Raw genomic sequence first — 18,460 nt, forward strand, 5'->3', positions numbered from 1 at the left:
TCCCCCTTCAACCCGTAAGCAAGTGCAACAATTCCTTGGCTTTGCGAACTTTTATCGGGGGGGGGGGGGTTATTCCCAACTTTGCCCAAATTGCTCTGCCTATCACTGATCCCCTCAAGACTAAAGGCAAGGGGGCTTCCGCCTCTCTCCCCACAGCCAAAGTTCTATGGACTCTTCAATGTCAATCTGCTTTTGATACTCTTAAGCGTTTGTTCACCTCTGAACCAGTTTTAAAACATCCTGATCCTGATCGTATGTTTATAGTACAAGTAGATGCTTCGGATGTAGCCATGGGAGGTGCCCTTCTGCAGCAGGGCAATGATGGTCTGCTTTACCCCTGCGCTTATTTTTCTAAAAAGTTTGGGCACTCCCAACTCAACTGGCCCATTTGGGAAAAAGAAGCAGCCGCCGTCTACCATGCTCTGATTACATGGCGACAATTCCTTGAGGGTTCCTGGGTCCCCTTTGAAGTCTGGACAGATCACAAAAATCTGGAGGCACTAACTGGGACCCATAAACTGTCCGCGAAGCAACTTCGTTGGGCTGACTTCTTTTCCCAATTCCGTTTTGTACTCAAACATGTCCCAGGCAAGCAAAACGTACTGGCGGACGCTCTCTCCAGGCTCCCCCAGTATCCTACCAAAGTTGACCGTCCCACGGTCTCCTTATTCACCCCAGCGCAAAGAAGTCTCTTGCCCACCCTCGCCGTCCAGACCAGATCACAGACCCTATGACAGCCCCGCGCTGGGGGGGATGTCCAGAACTCGAACCTGACTCCCTCGCCCTCCACAGCCACCCCCCTGGCGCGGACGTGCCACCCTCTCCTCCAATTGCTCCTCCGGTTCCACAACCAGCCTCGTCCACCTCACGGAATAAGATGGACCTGTCTGATTCCTTCCTGGACTCACTCCGTGCCCTTTGTCAGGCTGAACTCTCCACTCACATCCTCCCTCCCTCCCTTCTGGAACGTGGCAGTTGCTGGTACAAAGACTCTAAATTATACATGCCCAAGGACTTGCGGAAGGAAGTGTTAAAATTAGCCCATGGAGCTAAAACAGCAGGGCACTTTGGCTTCTTGAAAACTCTTCACTTGTTGCGTAGGCAATTCTGGTGGGCAGACATGCGCACTGATGTAGACTCCTTCGTTCGCGGCTGCCCAACTTGTGCCACTGTCAAACGTTCTCAAGGGAAACCCCCCGGACTCTTGCAACCCTTGGAAATCCCCTCCAGACTCTGGGAAGTCATTGCTATGGATTTTATGACTGACCTCCCTCTTAGTGAGGGTAAAACTGTTCTATGGGTTGTTACGGACCTTTTCTCCAAACAGGTGCACCTCATCCAGTGCGCAGGTATTCCCTCCGCCCCAAAGCTGGCCCACCTCTTTGTGTCACATGTCTTCCATCTACATTCCTTCCCGCGGAAGATAGTGAGCGACAGGGGGGGCACCTATGTGGCCAAATTTTGGAAAGCTTTCCTTAAATTAGTGGGGGTGGAGCAGGGTCTCTCTAGTGCATTCCATCCCCAGACTGATGGGCAAACTGAACGTGTCAATGCTGTGTTAGAATGTTACCTTTGTTGTTATGTCAATTATCACCAGGATAATTGGGTTGAACTGTTACCTTTTGCTGAATATTCCTACAACAATGCTGTTCACCAATCCACAGGATTTAGTCCATTTCAAGCAGTATATGGTCAAGACTTTGGTCCTATCGAACAGCTAAATGTTTCCAGGGGGGTGGGTGATGGAGATGTAGCTGCATGGGTAGAAGAAATTCATACCACCTGGCCCTGGCTGATAAAGAATTTGGAGCGAGCCAAACATAAATACAAGGCTCAGGCTGACAAACATCGATCTCCTTGCCAGGACTATAAAGTGGGGGACTTGGTCTACCTGTCTACCAAGAACCTTCGTTCCACCCGTCCTTGTGACAAACTAAGTGCCAAATATGTGGGACCTTATCCCGTATCTCATATCATCAACCCCGTGACAGTGGAACTCACTTTGCCAAAGGCACTCAGACGTACCCATCCAGTTTTCCATGTAAGCCTTTTGAAACCACACACTCCCTTCCCGGAGTGGCACCCCGGCCCGCTTCCTGAGCAACTGGTGATGGTGGGGGGGAGGAGCATTTTGAGGTTGCTAAAATCCTGGACTCTCGCATTCGCCACAGCTCCCTCCAGTATCTTGTTCGCTGGAAGCACTTCCCCCCTGCCTATGATGAATGGGTACACGCCTGCGACGTCGCCGCCCCTCGGCTAGTGCGAACCTTCCACTCCACCTACCCCCAGAAGCCAGCCCCCTTTAGGGTCGGGAGGGGGCCCTAAGGGGAGCAGGATGTCAGGAGCGGGCCTGTTCGGCTCCTCAGCTCCTCTGAGGTGTTACGACTTTCTCGCGGCTTCTCGCAGCTGCCTCGCTTTGTTGTTCTAACAGACACTTTATCTCGTGCATTCCTCTCCCGTGGGAAACTGAGTTACTATGCCAACCTGCCATATCAGCTTTGCTATTATATATTACTGATTTGCGCCAGCCAGCCATTCTTGGCTTAGTTAGTTTGCAAGCACTGTTAACCCTTTTGATTTTTCCAATAAAGTCAACTTGCCTTAGGACTACCTGTCTGGGTTGTTGCTTTTGGGGACTCTTCAAGCCAAGGGCTGACTCAGAGAAAGTACTGGCAGTTCTTGAGTGGGAGCTGCCTGCGAACTGTAAACAATTACAACAGTTTTTAGGGTTTGCGAATTTTTACAGAAGTTTTCTCAAAAACTTTGATCAGGTTGCTTTGCTGATTACAGATTTGCTAAAGACTAAGGGGAAGGGGAGTTCTGCCAATCAACCCTAGTCCTGGTTGGATTGGTCGCCAGAGTGTCAGCGGGCGTTTGACTTGCTGAAAAGACTCTTCACTTCAGAGCCTATTCTCAAACACCCCGACTGTGAGAAACCCTTCATTGTTCAGGTGGATGCCTCCGATGTAGCCATGGGGGGGGGGCTCTTATGCAAATGGGGAAAGCAGGGCGCCTCCAACCCTGTGCCTATTTTTCCAGAAAGTTTTTGCTGTCAGAACTGAACTGGCCCATTTGGGAAAAGGAGGCTGCTGCAGTCAAATGTGCTTTCACGGTGTGGAGGCATTTTCTAGAGGGGGTGGACGTTCCGTTTGAAGTGTGGACAGACCATAAAAACCTAGAGGGACTCACAAACTCACTGCTAAACAAGTGTGTTGGGCACTTTTCTAAATTTCGTTTTGTCTTAAAGCATGTACCCGGCAAGCAGAACCACTTGGCAGATGCACTCTCCCGCCTTCCCCAGTATCAGAGTAAAGTGGACCGCCCCACAGACTTGCTCTTTACCCCTGAGCAGTGGGGGGCTTTGCAGTTCTTACCAGTTCACAAGTGGGGAAACTCGCCCCTTGGAGGGGCTGCCAGACTCTTTCAGAACTGCATTAATTCATGCGTGTCAGGCAGAAGAAGCCACGAACAGCCTGCCTGACAAGTTGGTTCAAAGGGGGGAGTGCTGGTTTAAGGAAAACAAACTGTATGTCCCCGCGCTTCTCCGGAGGGAAGTGATGGTTTGGGGCCATGGTTCTAAGGTGGCGGGACATTTTGGGTAAACATAGTGCAAAATGCCTGGCCCTTGTTGCAAAAGAATTTGGAAAAAGCCAAAAGCTAATACAAGGCTCAAGCAGATAAACACCGTTCTCCGGGGTGGGACAACAAGGTGGGAGACAAGGTCTACCTGTCCACGAAAAACCTTCACTCTCCCCGCCCGTGTAAAAAACTCAGTGAAAAGTATGTAGGACCCTTCCCAGTCTCTCGGCTCATAAATGATGTCACGGTGGAACTCGAGCTTCCTAAGTCTTTGAAAGGTATTCACCCAGTGTTTCACATCAGTTTGTTAAAAAAGTATGTCGCTGCCTCCGAATGGCACCCCGAACCTGCTCCAGAGTCCCCAGTTTTGGTCCAGGGATTTCAAGATTTCCAGGATCTTGGACTCTTGAGTGCGGAAGAACACCCTTCATTACCTTGTACGTTGGAAGCATCTAGGTTCAAGTCATGATGAATGGGTGGCGGAACACCATGTTGCTGCCGCTCGCCTGGTCCACCAATTCCATGAAGCTTATCCCGATAAACCTCGTCCTTTGTCAGGGGAGGTAAGGGGGGCTTAAGGGGGGCAGAATGTCAGGTTCTTCACTGAATGCAAGATCCAGTCTGGCTCTTGACATGAGTTCAGGACACTTTCTGGCCACAAGTCAAGTCCTTGGTTCCCAGGGTTTTGACGCTCCTGTGTATACTTTCGTTTGTGCTGATTCTCACAGCTGCGGCGTGTTTCGTCTTCACGTATGAGAACCGCTTATCTCACTGTTGCCTAGCAATGTTTATCTTAGTCTCCTGTACTAGTGTTTTTAAGCAAGTAACCGGTAAGGAGTCTCTATTGCTAACCTTGCCTGCCTGTGTGCAGTCAGTTCTTTTATTTGCCTTTTAGTTCCTAATAAAGTATTACTGCTTCAGATCTACCTGTCTGGATGAGTTTGCTTGAAGGTTACTAGAGGCAGACACCTGAGACTGATACAGATGAGGGTAAGATACCTGAAGGGAATGCTACTCACATTTCGAGTCAAGGTGGGCTTACCAAAATGCTGGTACCCGTGGTAGGCTACTTCTTAGCCCACAATCCTACCACAGAAGATAGGGAAGGTTTTCTTTAACTGATGTAGATCAGCCATTACTAAATCCTAGAGTAACTTGCATGCTTTGGTCTCTGGGGTCCATTCCAGGGGCTGCTACTACTAAGCATCTGTCCTTGATGGAAAGGTTCCCAAAGATATTTGTTGTGGTTAGTGGCATTGCTATCACACACCATGTTAATATTTTAAAAATAGGGTGCTCCAACATCCTCACTCCAACAAACTACTCAATGGGTATTCCAACAATTAATAGGAAGACTTAGGAAGAGCTGAGCCTTCCAAGAATAAACAAAGTCTGGGAGATGACATGAATATAAGTGAGAAGGATTGTTCACCATCAGTAGTGATCCAGGAGATGTCCCTGTGGACTGAGGGACCAGCACCATGGTCTCTGCCCAACGTCTCATTCTGTGTGAAGGCAGACAGGCAGATGACTCTTTGGATGTCACATAAACATCAGTAGAGGTTGGTGGCAGAGCTCCTGAGCGCCTAGGCTACATACTCCAAGAGGAAAGCAAGAGGCCTTTTGACATCCCGACTCAGGTGAGAACAACAGCAGAAGTTTTGCCAGAGACCTCCCTTTATTGAGCACCTCAGCTACTCACTTCAAGGTGCAGCAAAGGGGACAACTCCTGATGGGGGTGTGTGTGTTTGTTTTTTTCCATCAACTCACAGCTGACTTATGACAACCTGGTAAGGTTTTCAAGGCAAGAGATGTTTAGAGGTGTTTTGCCATTGCCTGTCTCTGCGTGGTGACCCTGGATTTCCTTGGTGGTCTCCCATCTAAGTACTAACCAGGGCTGACCCTGCTTAGCTTCTGAGATCTGACAAGATTGAACTAGCCTGGGCTATCCAGGTCAGGACAATTCTTTGTTGGTGTTAATAAAATCTTGTTTTTTCCTGCTAATATTCAAGGAGGAGGATGTTAAGTTATCTTTCATTGTTTTGGGGAAAAAACAGCAAAAGCATATACCTAGGGGAAATCTCTGCAACTGCTGGGCCCGGCGGAGATGGAAAAAAGCCGACCGGGCCACAGCTGTGACCTGGGCCTCCATAGATAAGGAGGCATCCAAGGTCACACCAGGCTCCTGACAGTGGATGAAGGTGTTAAACTCACATCGTCAAGAGCCGGGAGTTGGCACCCCGCCCCAAGGCCGCACCGGTTGAGCCACAGGACCTCCATCTTCGATGGATTTAACTTCAGCGGGCTTTGCCTCAACCACCCAGTCACGGCATTCAAGCACCTTGCCAGTGTGTCTGGGGTAGAGTCCAGATGGCCGTCCATCAACAGATAAAGCTGGGTGTCATCAACGTACTGATGACATCCCAGCCCGAAACTCTGGACAAGCTGGGCAAGAGGATGCATGTAGATGTTAAATAACATAGGGGAGAGCACTGCACCTTGGGGCACCCCACACACCAAAGGACGCTGCTGTGACACCTCTTCCCCTAGCATCGCTCTCTGTCCCCAACCACGGAGAAAAGAGCTCAGCCATTGAAGGGCTAAGCCCTGGATCCCAATGTCAGTGAGGCGGTGGTCTAGAAGATCATGATCGACCATGACGAAGTCTGCTGACAGATCCAATAATATCAGCAGCCTCGACCTGCTCCGATCCAGCTGTCAAAGGAGATTGTCTGTGAGGGCGACCAGAGCTGTCTCCGTCCCATGGCCAGGGCAAAAGCCAGACTGGAATGGGTCTAAAACTGATGCTTCATCCAGAAAGACCTGGAGCTGCTCAGCCGCTGTTTAAGGGATGCTGTAGGGATTTTCCATAGTCTCTACAAAAGAGATTAGAGGAAATCCCAAGAGCACCACCTAAAATGACATCACATCCTGCCCAAACTCCACACACCCCAGGCACCACCCCTTTAGATCTCCTAGCATCGATTTAAGCAGCATTGAAAACATTCTGGAGTGGGGATTTGAATCCAGGCATCCGTTATCTTAGTCCATTATGCTTCAATGGCTCAGGCGAGATGTGTGAGAGATCAAGTTCACAAGTTAACAAGGTTGGAAGAGACCACAAGGGCCATCCAGTCCAACCCCTGCCATGCAAGTTCCCACAATCAAAGCACTCCCAACAGATGGCCATCCAGCCTCTGCTTAAAGACCTCCAAAGACGGGGACTCCACCACCCTCCGAGGCAGCGCATTCCACCGCCGAACAGCCCTCACCATCAGAAAGTTCTTCCTAATGTTTAGGTGAAATCACTTTTCTAGTAGTTTAAATCTATTACTCTGTGTCCTAGTGTCTGGAGCAACAGAGAACAAGCTATTTCCCTCATCAACATGACATCCCTTCAAATATTAAACATGGCTATCATGTCACCCCTTAACCTTCTCTTCTCCAAACTAAACAAACCCAGCTCCTTAAGTCTCTCCTCATAGGCCATGGATTCCAGACCTTTGACCATTCTGGTCGCCCTCCTCTGGACACGCTCCAACTTGTCAACATCCTTTTTAAATTGTGGAGCCCAAAACTGGACACAGTATTCCAAGTGAGGTCTGACAGAATACAGTGGTAGTATTACTTCCCTTGATCTAGACACAGTACTCCTATTGATGTAGCCCAGAACTGCATAGGCCTTCTTAGCCGCCATATCACACTGTTGACTCATGTTCAGTTTGTGGTCCACTAAGACTCCCAGATCTCTTTCACATGTACTGTTATCAAGCCAACTATCTCCCATCCTGTACCTGTGCCTTATGTTGTTTCTGCCTAGGTGAAGTACCTTACACTTCTCCCTATTGAAATCCATTTTACTGCTTATGGCCCAGCTCTCCAGTCTATCAAGGTCATTCTGAACTCTGACCCTGTCCTCTGGGGTATTAACTACCCCACCCAACTTGGTGTCATCTGCAAATTTCATTAGCATATCCTCAATTCCATCATCCAAGTCATTTATAAAAATATTAAATAGCACCGGTCCCAGGACAGACCCCTGTGGTACCCCACTGGTCACTCCTCTCCAGGATGAAGTTGTGCCATTAATGAGCACCCTTTGGGTTCGGTTGGTCAACCAATTACCAATCCACCTAACAGTAGCAGTGTCCAGCTCACATTTTACTAGCTTTGTTTTAAGAAGATCATGTGGGGCTTTATCAAAGGCTTTACTGAAATCAAGGTACACTACATCTACAGCATTTCTTTCATCTACCATACTTGTCACTCTTTCAAAAAAATATATGAGATTAGTTTGGCATGACCTGTTTTTGAGAAACCCGTGTTGACCGTCAGTGATCACGGCATTACTTTCTAAGAGCTTACAGACCGTCTGTTTAATTATCTGCTCTAGTATTTTACCTGGTATTGATGCCAGGCTGACTGGGCGATAATTGTTTGGGATTTCTCCCCCCCTTTTTTTAAAGATGGGGACCACATTTGCCCTCCTCCAGTCTGCTGGAACTTCTCCTGTTCTCCAGGAATTTTCAAAGATTATTGCCAATGGTTCTGAGATCACTTCGGCCAGTTCTTTTAACACCCTTGGATGCAGTTCATCCGGCCCAGGAGACTTGAATTCAATAAGAGTAGCCAGATATTCCCATACTATCCCAGTGTCTATATTATGCTGTAATCCCTCTATTGCATCCTCTGCTCTTTTATTCCCAGGTTGAGCACTATTCCCCTTTTGAGAGAAGACTGAGACAAAGGTGTTAAGTAATTCTGCCTTTTCTGCCTCCCCTGTTAATAATCCACTGTCCTCTCCACGCAATGACTCCATCATTACCTTGATCTTCCTTTTGCTCTGGACATAACCAAAAAACCTTTTTTGTTGTTTTTAACTTCCCTGGCAAGCCGGAGCTCATTCAGCGCTTTAGCCTTCCTGAAGTTCTCCCTGCATGTACTGGCTACTTGTTTGAATTCCTCTTTGTTGATTTCCCCCTTTTTCCATTTCTTGTACATGCTCTTTTAAAATCTTATCTCAACCAAAAGTTCTTTAGACATCCACCCTGGGTTTTTTCAAACCTCTACAATTTTTTCTCCTCATTGGAACTGATTGAAATTGTGCCTTCAATATCTCACTTATAAAAAATTCCCATCCTTCATGCACTCCCTTCTCTTTCAGTATTCTTACCTACAGGATTACACCCAGTAGTTCCCTAAATTTATTGAAATTAGCTTTCTTAAAGTCCAGAATGAGTGTCTGACTACTCCTTGCTTCTTTTTTTCTGCTGTATAACAAACTCCAGGAGAATATGGTCACTCCCACCTAAGGATCCCACTCCTTCCACCCCATAAACCAGGTCATCATTATTGGTTAAGATCAGATCCAAAATGGCTGTTCCCCTTGTTGCTTCTTCCACTTTTTGGACAATGAAGTTGTCTGCAAGGGAAATGAGGAATTAGTTAGACCTTATTGTCTTGGCAGAGTTTGTCTTCCAGCAGATGTCAGGATAATTGAAATCTCCCATTACTACTACATCTCTCTTTTTTGCATGGTTGGACATCTGTTCCAGGAAGGCATCATCTAACTCTTCAGTCTGGCTTGGGGATCTATAATAGACACCCACAATGACATCACTGTTTTTCTCCCCCTTAATTTTTACCCAGATGCTTTCAAGCTGGCTTCCAGTGTTTAAGTCCTGGACCTCCTCGCAGGTGTAATCATCCCTAACGTATAATGCTACTCCTCCCCTCTTCCGATTTGATCTATTTCTCCAAAATAGGTTATACCCTTTGGGTAATACATTCCAATCATGAGACTCGTCCCACCAGATTTCCGTAATGCCTATTATATCATATTTGCTTCATTCTGTTACGAGTTCTAGTTAGAATCATAGAATCATAGAGTTGGAAGGGACCACCAGGGCCATCAAGTCCAACCCCCTGCACAATGCAGGAAATTCACAACTACCTCCCCCCTCCACACCCCTAGTGACCAGAAGATGGCCAAGATGCCCTCCCTTTCCTCATCTGCCTAAGGTCACAGAATCAGCATTGCTGACAGATAGCCATCTAACCTCTTCTTAAAAACCTCCAGGGAAGGAGAGCTTACCACCTCCCGAGGAAGCGCTCTGTTAGAAATGTTTTCCTAATGTCTAGACGGAAACTCTTTTGATTTAATTTCAACCCGTTGGTTCTGGTCCGACCTTCTTGAGCAACAGAAAACAACTCGGCACCCTCCTCTATATGACAGCCCTTTAAGTACTTGAACATGGCTATCATATTCCCTCTCAGTCTTCTCCTCTTCAGGCTAAACATACCCAGCTCCTTCAACCTTTCCTCATAGGACTTGGTCTCCAGACCCCTCACTATCTTTGTTGCCCTTCTCTGGACACGTTCCAGCTTGTCTACATCTTTCTTAAATTGTGGTGCCCAAAACTGAACACAGTACTGTAGTTGAGGTCTAACCAGAGCAGAGTAAAGCGATACCATCACTTCGCGTGATCTGGACACTACTTCTGTTGATGCAGCCCAAGACTGCATTTGCCTTTTTAGTTACTGCTGACTCATGTTCATCTTGCTTATTTCCCAATGCTCTGTGCATTAGTGTAGAGACATCTTAGACCTCGGGTCCTTCTTTTTGGCAATTTGTTTAAAATTGTTTCCCTCCCATTATTGAGTTTTTGAACTGTCTTTCCTTCAAATCCTTCGTATCTATATCTGCAGTTATTGTCCTCATGTGAGGCTTTAAATTTACGTCTCACTCCTCTGGAAGATTTAGTTTAAAGCCCTCCTTATCAGGCTTGCAAGGCTCTGACCAAACACATTTTCCCCCACCTTTGTGGGGAAAAGCCATCTCCCGATAGAAGCTATCTCCCGATAGAAGATCATCATCTAGGTAGCGTAAACCATGGTCCAAAAAACCAAACCTTTCCTGGCGACGACATCAACGCAGCCACTCATTTATTTCCAGAATTTTTCCTTACCTTCCCAAGCCGCGGCCTATTACAGGAAGAACTGATGAATACACAACCTGTGCTCCCAATTCCTTCACCTTTTTACCCAGAGCTGTATAGTCCCTTTTAATACTTTCTGGGCTGGGCTGCGCTGGGCAGTATCGTTTGTTCCCACATGGATAAGAAAGGATAATGATCTGTGGGCCTAACAAGTCTATCCAGTCTTTCCGTCACATTCCGGATGCGCGCTCCCGGCAAACAGCACACCTCTCAAGATGACAAGTCTGGTCGACACACGTTACCCTCTACCCCTCTCAGTAGGAAATCCCCAATAACTAACACGCACCTACTCCTACACCGGGGAGCAGAGGTTTGAGTCCTGTCATCCACAGGGACCTGAGAGACCAGACAGGACTGGGCGCTTAACCTTTGTTCCAATGGTCCAGACTCAGCTTCTATGGAGAGGTTTTCAAACATTGCTAAGCAGCAGAGGAACAGAATGTCTCCTGACTTTCCTATTCCTATGGGTAACATTCTTCCACATGTTCTCCTCCTGAGGTGGGTCCCCCTCCCTACTCTGAGTTATATGGCCCTCCTCCTCCTCTTGCCCTTTCAAGAGGATTTCAAGAGTTTGGTCCATGAACTCCTCACCCTCTTTTAAAATTTGCAGTGTGGACAAGAGTGCCTCAAGTCCCTTTACTTTCTCCTCCAGCAGAGCCACCAATTTACACTTACTGCATGTGTAGTTGCAGTTACCCTCAGGTAGGAAAACAAAAATTTCACAGACCTTGCACGTCACTGCCTCCACTCCCTCACCAGCCATTCCACTTTGATTCATTGCAGACATGGTATGGTTTCTTGTACACTCTCCCAAACATAACCCAACTAAAAGCCTCACCAAACTCACTGGTTGCAAAATAAAGAACAAAAACAAAACTTTGTTTCAAGGCCCCCAGGCTAAGAGCCATAGGGCAAGAGAAGCCTTCTAATGAAGAGCTCTGAGTCCTACCCCTCAAGAGCTTACAGCAGAGAGTGGAGCCAGCAATTACCCCCAGCAATTACACTGCCCTCCTCACACAGAAATTAGCAACTCTTAGAAACTCTGGGTCCTGCAGACTCTAGCCCAGGTGCCTCAGGTTCTGTCCCTGGCGAGAGAAGCCTTCTAGGGGTTAATGGTATTTCATAATGTAATGTCCTAACTATCGATGAGGGTGCATTTTCCATAATGTTGAAGTCCTTAATGCTACATAGCACTGACTTTATCATGGTCAGCTTGTGCAACCACCTTGAACCAAGAGAAAAGTCAGGGTACAAATATTTAAACAAATAAATAAATTTAAGAAAAATATACATCCAGGTCCTACCACACTGTCTAGATAGTAGGGTGTTCTGTATTCTGAGAATACAGAAATTGGTGGTCCTAATTCTGTAATTGTATCTCAGGTTTGTGAGTCTCTCTGCCTTTCTTTGCCTAATCACTTGATGAACAACTTTGCCAATGCAAGTGGGAAATATCATTGGAAATACTGAGAGGGAGGGTATGCTCATTGAGTTTTTGGAAAACCTTCAGGCTTTCACCTGGAAGGAAGTCCCAGTCCCCATAGGAACTGAAAGTGGACAAAATAGTAGGCATTGCTTTTTTTGGTGACACCAACAAGTCTTAAACCAATCCCCATCTTTATCCAAGACCTATTTGCAAGCCTAGCAAATAACAAGCTTCACGTGAAGGAAAGAGGCTTAATATTATCTGTAAGCAAAGGACGAACAATGAATGTGTGCACACACGACGCTGAGCATCAGCCCCATACCACGTACTGCTAGGCTGTTATCTCGGTTTCTCTGTTGCCTCTGTTCCTTTGCTGAACCGTCCAGACTTCAAGGACAGCTTCACATACCAAAGCCTGGGAACGCTACTCCTGGGAAAGTGTGCTCTGTTTATGCTTTGTGTGTTCTATAATCACCCGCCTTTTTCAAGCCTTATATTGCCAACTAACGAGCAAGACCCTCATAGCTGTCATCTTATTCTATATGCACTGTAATACCTATTTGACCAGTAAAAGCCATCTGCTTGGATTCTGACTGTCTCTGTGGTGATTTCTGGTTCATTGGGTCAAGAGCTGACACGTACACATTCTTTCCATTTGATGAGCATTTCATTACTGAGTAAGAAGGCAGAATAGAGCTTAGCATTTATGCAGTGCTTTAAAATGTTAAAAGCCACTTTTTACTTATTTAGAAAATCTCCATGCTACCTTTCTAGAGACCTGCACTTTATATCATTATCTCAACAATACTTACAATGATCCTATAAAGTAGACCAATATTGTTCAGGCTGTGGTTCAGTGGTTAAGCATCTGCTTTCTATGAAGTTCCCTGGTTTAATCCCCAGCATCTCCAGCCAAAAGAATTGGGTAGTAGGTGATGTGAAAGACCTCTGCCTGACACCCTGGAGAGCTGCTGCCAGTCAGAATAGACAAGGCAGACCTTGACAGATAAATTGTCTGACTCACAAGCCCTGTTCATAAGTTCCAGTGAATGCGGGTGCAAACTGTGCACAGTGAACTGTTCAGTTTTCTTTATATGCACATTGAGTAACTCTCCTGTAACATGCAGCTGAACATGTGATTTAAACCACATGTTTATCTAGGTACTGAACTTGGTTTCATTTGTAAAGTGAATGTACATTGGCTATTTCTTATGAACAGGTGTGTGTGTGTGTGGGGGGGGGAAGCAGAGTCTGTGTGTGTGTGGGGAGGGAGCAGTTTCTGTGGGTGGGAGGGGAGCCAAAGGAGGCTTTCACCCATTCTGCCTGGGGTTTGTGTGCCCCCTCGAGTCTCTCCCTGGTTTGAGGGGGGGCTTCAGTTGTGTGTCCTCAGGTTTTCCCTCATTCATAAGATCGGTTACGTCTATTTTGATGCTTGCTCAAAACTGGTTTTCAAATGGTGACTTAAAGAATGCATTTGCCTGGTCCCAACTCGAGTCCAATGCAAAAGGGGAAATTCCATCCCCTCCTGCTCATTATGCATAGCTAGCTGCCTCTGTCCCTTTCCATGGTTTGCAAACTCCCAGGAGTCAGGTGTTGCTTTGCATGGTTGCAAAGGTGTTGCTTTGCATGGTTGTGTTGCTTTGTAGTTGTGTTGCTTTGCAGTTGTGTTGCTTTGCAAACTTCTTAGCACCTGCCCCGCCCTTGCTCCCCGCAGCTTTGTGCGTGGGCGGCAAGCTCTGCTCAGAGATACACATTAAGGGTGGGGGGACCCCTTTCGGGGCCCATATCTCAGCCCCCCCTGACCCAATCTTTACAAAACTTGGGGGGTCTGGCAAGAAGGGTCCTTTGAAGCTCCGCTGAAAGTTTGGGACCTCTACCCCCAAAAATGCCTCCCCGGAGCCGCAGAAAGGCGCGGTTGTGTTTTTAATGGCTTTATTCGGCCGAATTTTTTTCCCGAACTTTGAATTCGTGCCGAATTGCATGGACCCAAAGTGGGGGAGTTCAGACTTCGGCATATCCTGACTCCAGATGGGCCGAATTTGGCCGAATCTGAACTATACCGAATTTTCTTTTCAACAGCCCTACCCAGGCATGTGTGGGGTTGTCTTGTGCCAAACTCAGGAGACTTTCAGGAGTTTGAGGCAAAGAAGGTACAGCCCACTGAAACGATGAGTTGCATAGGCTTGCCATTTGCCTGCTTTTGGCTGGCAAACTGTTGTTGACACTCCTCCATCCTCGTTGATGCTCAAGTTGAGAATTGGAGGTGTGTGTGTTGAGGGATGAAAGGATGTCAGCGACATGGGTTCCAGCCAGAAGTGACGTCAGTGATGCTCTAGGAATCTTCCTGACATCTATAGTTCTTATCATAGAGTGAAATCCTAGAGTGTTGTTGACATAACTTCTGTGTTTCAGCTGAAAGTGATGTTGACACATTACCAATAGCCTTTTCTCAATGCCCTACATTCCAAACTCTCCCTGGTGTTGCCTGTACCTGGCAGCTGTAAGATTAAAGGGCCACATTCTAGATGGTTTAAAACTGAGAAACTGTGAGTACTAACATTTCTTTTTCCAGTTTTTGTTTCTAACCAACTAGCTGTTTACTGCTAGCATTTGAGCAAATCCACAGCTTACTGACTGGGCTCCATTTACAACCCATAGAACAATTGACAACCTGAGTAGAAAAGTTCCCTGTCTCCCAGATGTTACAGTGTCTGCAACACCTGGAAACTCTGCAGGGGAGAACCCAGGGTGACCTTTGCATTTACTCTAACAGCAGCTGTATCTTCTGCAGGCAGAAGCCCTGGCTATAAACCACAGTTATTTATCAATCCTATGATCTCCTAATTTATGACATTTGCTTGGAGAGAAGCTACCAGCAAATTTTTGCAACAATTTTTCATGGCATTACTTGCACAATACAAATTTCACTGTAGCCCTAAGTTTTCAGAGCCATTCTGACCTTCACTGGAATATACTGGCTATAATTCGAGTGTTAATGAGGCCTTATAAGCGCAGATTTACTCCCCCCCAAAAATAGCTGGTCAAACTTTTTGTCTTATAGGGCTGCCAATCATTGGGCTGGCCTTTAGTCCCGTATGCTTTTAACAGTCTGCTAATCTGAGTCAACGATAATGCTTATCTCCGTGTTAAGAAAAGCGCCCCATGTTGATTTCTGCATATCAAGATGTCGTGCCTGTAGGTACAGGTTCTGACTAGAGCTACTACAGTCACACCAGAAATGTGTGGCATTGAGGTCAGAAGCTACTGTGCTATTTGGCTTTAGGGCTGCCAATCTTTAACCTAGGGCTGTTGAATTTAAAAAAAATTGGTATTGTTCAGATTCGGCTGAATTCAGCCTGTTTAGATTCGGGATATGCCGAAGTCCGAACTCCCCCACTTCGGGTCCGTGCAATTCGGCGGGAATTCAAAGTTTGGGGAAAAAATTCGGCCGAATAAAGCCATTAAAAACACAACCGCGCCTTTCCGCGGCTCCGGGGGGGGGCATTTTTGGGGGTAGAGGTGCCAAACTTTCAGCGGAGCTTCAAAGGACTCTTCTTGCCACACACCCCAAGTTTTGTAAAGATTGGGTTGGGGGGCTGAGATATGGGCCCTGAAAGAGGTCCCCCCCATCCTTAATGTGCATCTCTGAGCAGAGCTTGCAGCCCATGCACAAAGCTCCCAGCCCCGACAAACAGCTGATGAGAGCAAGGGTGGGGCAGGTGCTAAGAAGTTTGCAAAGCAACAGAACTGTAAAGCAACACTGCAGAGCAACATAACTGCAAAGCAACACCCACAACTGCAAAGCAACACCTTTGCAACCATGCAAAGCAACACCTGACACCTGGGAGTTTGCAAACCATGGAAAGGGACAGAGGCAGCTAGCTATGCATAATGAGCAGGAGGGGGTGGAAATTCCCCTTTTGCATCGGACCCGGGACCAGGCAAATGCATTCTTTAAGTCACCATTTGAAAACCAGTTTTGAGCAAGCATCAAAATAGACCTAACCGATCTTATGAATGAGGGAAAACCTGAGGACACACTGAAGCCCCCCCTCAAACCAGGGAGAGAGAGACTCGAGGGGGCACCCCCCCAGGCAGAATGGGTGAAAGCCCCCTTTGGCTTCCCCTCCACCCACAGAAACGCTCCCTCCCCAAACACACACAGACTCTGCTTCCCCCCCCACACACACACAGGAGAAAAAGTATAGATTAAAGCCTCCAAAGGGGTCTTACTGTGGCTGTCTTCTGTTCCAGCAGGAGGGGCTGGGAGGAGGACTGCGTATTCCAAGATGATTCCATTTAAGCAGGGGACGTTTTGCTCTGGAAATGCATATAGGATCGGGTGGTCCATTCATCCCAATAGGGAAAAAGGGAAAGGGGAAAGCCCATATCTCGAGGGCCGCTGACCCAATGTTTACAAAACTTGGGGGGTCTCTTAAGAAGGCTTGTCTGAAGCTTCGCTGAAAGTTTGGGGTCTGTACCCCCCAAAATGCGCCCCCTGCAGCCACGGAAAGAGAAAAGGGGGAGCCGATATTTCTGCCCCCACTGAACCCATCTTTACAAAACTTGGGGGGTCTCTTAAGAAGGCTCGTCTGAAGATATCCTGAAGGTTTGGGGGCTGCACCCCTAAAAAAGCGCCCCCTGCAGCCACGGAAATGGAAAAGGGGGGAGGGAAAAGGGGGGGAGCCCATATCTGGGGCCCCCCTGACCCAAAGTCTACAAAACTTGGGGGGTCTCTTAAGAAGGCTCGTCTAAAGCTCCGCTGAAAGTTTGGGGCCTGTACCCCCCAAAATGCACCCCCTGCAGCCACGGAAAGGAGCGAATGTGCACAAGCACCCCCCTCACACACACACACACACAAGGATTTCTCTCACTCTCTCTCTCCCCGGCCCGGCCGCGCATCAGCTGAATCCTCCAGTACTCAATCCTGACTGATTGGCCAGAAGAAGACCCAGCTTGGCCACCGATTGGCTGGGGGAGGAGAATGCTGCTTACTGACGGCCCTGAATTTGCCGGATTTATTCGTGAACTCCCGAACTCACTGAATTCGGCTCCCCCCGGTTTCCCACCATTTTTTAGTTTGGTTCGTCCCGAACTAAAAACCGCCGAATCAGGGAAAATCCGGCTGTTTTTCAGTTCAGGCCAAATCGAATCGACAGCCCTACTTTAACCTAGCAAATTATGAACCATCCACTTAACCATGTTGCATCAGCAGAACAAGAGACCACCAAAGATTCTTTACGCCCACCCAATGGGTTTGCAATTACATCTTTGAATTATCTTTTTACTGAGTTACTGATAACCATGCTCCTGTTTATGTATTTACACATGTGTGATTTGCTGCTAAGGGAGGAATGTCAGGATTGGGCGTTTTCTCCTAGCCTCCCTTAAAAGCAAATTAATCCAGGCAAGTGGTCCTGAAGCAATAATACTTTATTAGGAGCAAAAAGGTAAATAAAAGAACTGTCTACAAACAGAAGAAGGCTGTTAATAACGATACAGAAGAAAGTACATGCTTAAGAACACTCTAGCTGGTGAAACCAAAACAAGGTGAGGTAACCCTGAGATAAGAGATTCCCAGGCAGCATAGACCAATTATCCCCACAGCTGCGGAAAACAGGACGGATGAAACTGTACACAGATTATACCATGAGAGCCAAGGCCGTTTGACACAAAGCATGTGAACCAAGGCTATCAGGCCTAGTCATGTCAAGAGCAAAGGCCTGAACCAGCAAAGGCCTGACATTCCGCTCCCCCTAGGGCCCCTCCCTTTTCACCGTAGGATGAGGCTTATGCGGGTAAGCAACATGGAACTGATGAACCAGCCAGGGGGCTGCGACATGGTGTTCGTCCACTCACTCATCATGACCGGGACCGAAGTGCTTCCAGAGGATGAGATAAGAGAGTATCCCCCCCGGATATGGGAATCTAGAATCTGGGACACTTCAAAGTGTTCTTCCCTTCTCCCCCCAGCAACACCGGAACTTTGGGAGGAGGTTCAGGGTGCCAGGAGCGGGCACATACTTATTTAGAAGACTGACATGAAACACGGGATGGATTCCCCTCAGGGACTTGGGAAGGCTGAGCTCCACTGTGACTTCATTAATGAACCGTGAGAATGGAAAAGGTACCAAATATTTTTCACTAAGCTTCTTGCAAGGGCGTAAGGAGTGCAGGTTTTTTGGGACAGATAAACCTGGTCCCCCACCTTAATGTCCCACCCCAGAGAATGATGTTTGTCTGCTTGTGCTTTGTATTTGTTTTTGGCCCGTTCCAGATACTTTTGCAACCAGGGCCAGGTGTTTCGTATCACTTTTACCCAGTCTACTACTTCAGCTTCGCCCCCCTCCCCTGCCAAATCCACATTACCAAATGGCCCAAACTCCTTACCATACACCACATGGAACGGGCTGAAACCTGTGGATTGATGGGAGGCATTATTATAAGCATACTCTGC

The sequence above is a fragment of the Euleptes europaea genome, chromosome 17, assembly GCF_029931775.1.
Source record: "Euleptes europaea isolate rEulEur1 chromosome 17, rEulEur1.hap1, whole genome shotgun sequence".
NCBI lineage: Eukaryota > Metazoa > Chordata > Lepidosauria > Squamata > Sphaerodactylidae > Euleptes > Euleptes europaea.